The sequence below is a fragment of the Palaemon carinicauda genome, chromosome 27 (genome assembly GCF_036898095.1).
Source record: "Palaemon carinicauda isolate YSFRI2023 chromosome 27, ASM3689809v2, whole genome shotgun sequence".
NCBI classification, from domain to species: Eukaryota; Metazoa; Arthropoda; class Malacostraca; order Decapoda; family Palaemonidae; genus Palaemon; species Palaemon carinicauda.
Window position 1 is genome coordinate 41,163,996 of NC_090751.1, and position 2,922 is coordinate 41,166,917.

At 54.5% G+C, this 2,922-nt stretch overlaps 1 non-coding gene across 1 annotated transcript; it reads right to left on the reverse strand.

The window, feature by feature from the left end:
* Positions 1–1,435: 1,435 nt before the first annotated feature.
* LOC137621271 (5S ribosomal RNA) lies at positions 1,436–1,554 on the reverse strand. The gene has a single exon (XR_011040201.1). It is a non-coding gene; the product is annotated as a 5S ribosomal RNA (ribosomal RNA).
* Between the last annotated feature and the right edge of the window lie 1,368 nt (positions 1,555–2,922).

Consider the following 2,922-nt stretch of genomic DNA (forward strand, 5'->3'; position numbering starts at 1 on the left):
AGGGACTAAAAAGTCAGAACCATGCTCCATGGAGGAGGTCTCACTCCGACTGGGGGCAGGGACATTAGCAGCTTCGCATGAGTGAAGATAGGTCCAGCGGGAAGGAAAAAGCCTATTCCTTTCAGCCTGAAGGCCAGGGAAAGGCTGAGCGACAGGCTTCACTGCCGAGAGCGGAAAGGAGTTTCCTCCCGCCGAAAAGCAATAAGTCCGTTATTGCTGGAGAAGAGGCCTCAAGGGAAGAGGTATCTCTCCCACGACCCAACCACAGAAGACTCTCCACTTCGCCTGGTAGACCCCTGCGGATGACTATCGCAGGTGACGCGACCTCCGCTCCGCGACTGTAGCGGGTTGTCTCTTCTTGAGGAGGCGGAGTAGTGTCTCCAGGCGTGAAGCCGAAGCGATGCCACGGCTCGTGAAAGATGTTGTAGTGTGGTTGTTTGAGTAGCCTGTGCCGTGGGAGAAGCTCTCCCGGGAGTTCCGTCAGGGGAAGCAGAGGGTCCGGAAACCGTTCCGCGTATAGTCACAGTGGAGCTCTCAGGGCCATCGAAAGGTTGACAGACAACCTGGTCTTGTTGAGACCCATTCTCAACAGACAACAATGGTGGGAAGACGCAAGCGTCGATGTTGTCCCACCATCACTGGAAAGCATCTTGCCAAAGTGTCTTGGGGTCTGAGACTGGGGGGAAGAATAGCGGAAGCTTGAAGTTCCAGGGTGTCGCGATCAGGTCCCCCAGGCCAGGACTTGCTGGTTACTAAAGGCCAAAGACCCCCAGGTACCCTCATCTGCGAGGCTCTGCTCAGATAGTCGGAGAGAACATTCCTCTGCCCGGAATGAGCGAGCCGATAGTGATATTGAGAGGACCTCGGATCATCTCAGTATCTCTACTGCAAGATGCGAAGGTATGAAAATGCGTCCCTTGCTGATTGGAATACGCCAGTACCATGAAGTCGTCGCGCACGGAGCGACTCGGCAGGAACTGTAGGATCTGTAGAAGGGCCAGATACAGCCCCTGAGCCTGCCTGAATGATGGAGGGGTATCCTTCAGGTCCTGACCATAGGCCTGAACCGGAACATGACCCCCCCCCCCTTTTCTTTGACGAGTCCGAGAACAGCATCAAAATGTGGGGAAAGGACGAGAATATTCACTCCCATCAAGAGGTTCTATAGGTCAACACCCATTGCAAGTCTAAACGTTCCGCTGGTCCCATAGGGGCCAGAAAGTCCGGTTAATCGTTGCTTTGATACCACCGGAACTTGGACCGCCCCACAGGGAACTTATCCTGAGCGACCGTTCGGGACTTTAGACGGGTCAATGAGGAAAAGAGACCTAGGAAACGTTCCAAGGTAGGGTTGAAAGCTCTGCTTGACTGAGAACAGGTACTGCAACTCTCCTCAGCCTTGCCACAGTCAACTGAAGGGAAGGCTCGGAGAAGGAGGCAACAGCATCTGGCGTCCCCAGGCGGTCACCCATCCAAGTACTGACCAGACCCAATGTTGCTTAACTTCGCTGATCGGACGAGAAGCGGTGTTTCCAACGTGGTAAGGCCGTTGACTCGACTCAATATCATGGCTAGATACTCCAGATGTAGAGGCAGAAGTAGAGAAGGCTTCTAGCAAATACCATGATCCCTCACTCATGGTAAGGACCCGGAAGCTTGTCCCGGCGTTGAAGAAGTTCGAACCCGAGCCTACTGGAGTTGACCAGACCTTCAAAAGGCAAAGGAGGTGGAAGCCTGCTCCTGAGCGGCCATGAGGAAAGCAGGGAGAGTTCTCTGGGGAAAAACCTGCGATGCCGCGGCGGGATCGCCACACCGCATCTTAAGTCTAGGCTGAATTCCAAGAGCTTCCTGGAAGATGGATGGAATGGAAACTGGAAGTACCCGTCCTTCCGATCCAGGGCCTAAGGAGTCCTGCCGCCTCGTTACCAGTCTGATCAATTCTGCTGTTCCACGCTGGACGAAGTTTGTTCGACAAACTTGATCAGAGCTGAGAGGTCGACGACAGAATTCCCGTCTCAGATGCTTTCCTACGAGAAAGGATCGACTGAAGAAGCCGGGGGGTGAAGCCATCGACGACCCTATGGAGGACCTTCTCCTAAGGCATGGATCATTCTGCCCAAATGGGCAAAACTCTTGCCGACCCCATGGCATAGAGGTTTAGTGACACTGAATTCGCTGACAGAGACAGAGAGATGGTAAGAGCGAGGCGCAATATCCTTGGCTGATCACGGAGATCTTGCAGGAATCGGCATCAGGAAGCTGTTATCCGGATGAGTAACCTTAGGCATCCTCCCAGCGTGAGACCTGCAAGGGGGGGTTGCTAATCCTAGAGTTTGTGAACTCTGCCGCTCCCTCTAGGATTATGCCCCCCCGGGAGAGCCTCCCGTGCTACCTGTCCCTGACAGGAGGGGACTGCTATTGGACACCTTGTCTTAGCTGCCGTAGCCGGTCCGATAACTTAGGCCGACGAGGCTGAAAGAAGAGGCGCTGGAGGCCTGCAGGGTCTGCAAGAAAGCGCCTTGGAGGAGTGAAAACGGAAGTCTACTTCCTCCGCACAACCGCTGTCCATGTCTCTGTCCTTGGGCACAAACAAGCTCTTCCCAAGGATGGAAGAGTGTCTGAGCTTGTCGACATCCACGGATGAGACACCCGAGAGGAAGCCCTCGGTCACTGCGTCTAGATGGTCCAACATCGAGCTTGCCGCAAGATCGAAACTTGGCGATGAAACGCCAAGGTGCTTGAGCCCAAGAGGAGGAAAGTACCCATGATCTTCCTGGAGCTTCCTTGTACAAAACCTCGGGTCGCAACCGAGGAGGGAAAGGACCTGGTAAGCCCCTTCCACGAGATGGAGAAGAGGAAGGGCTAAACCAGTCACCCCTTGCCCAACGGAGAAATCTCGAACGGAAAGCTCCCTGGCAAGAC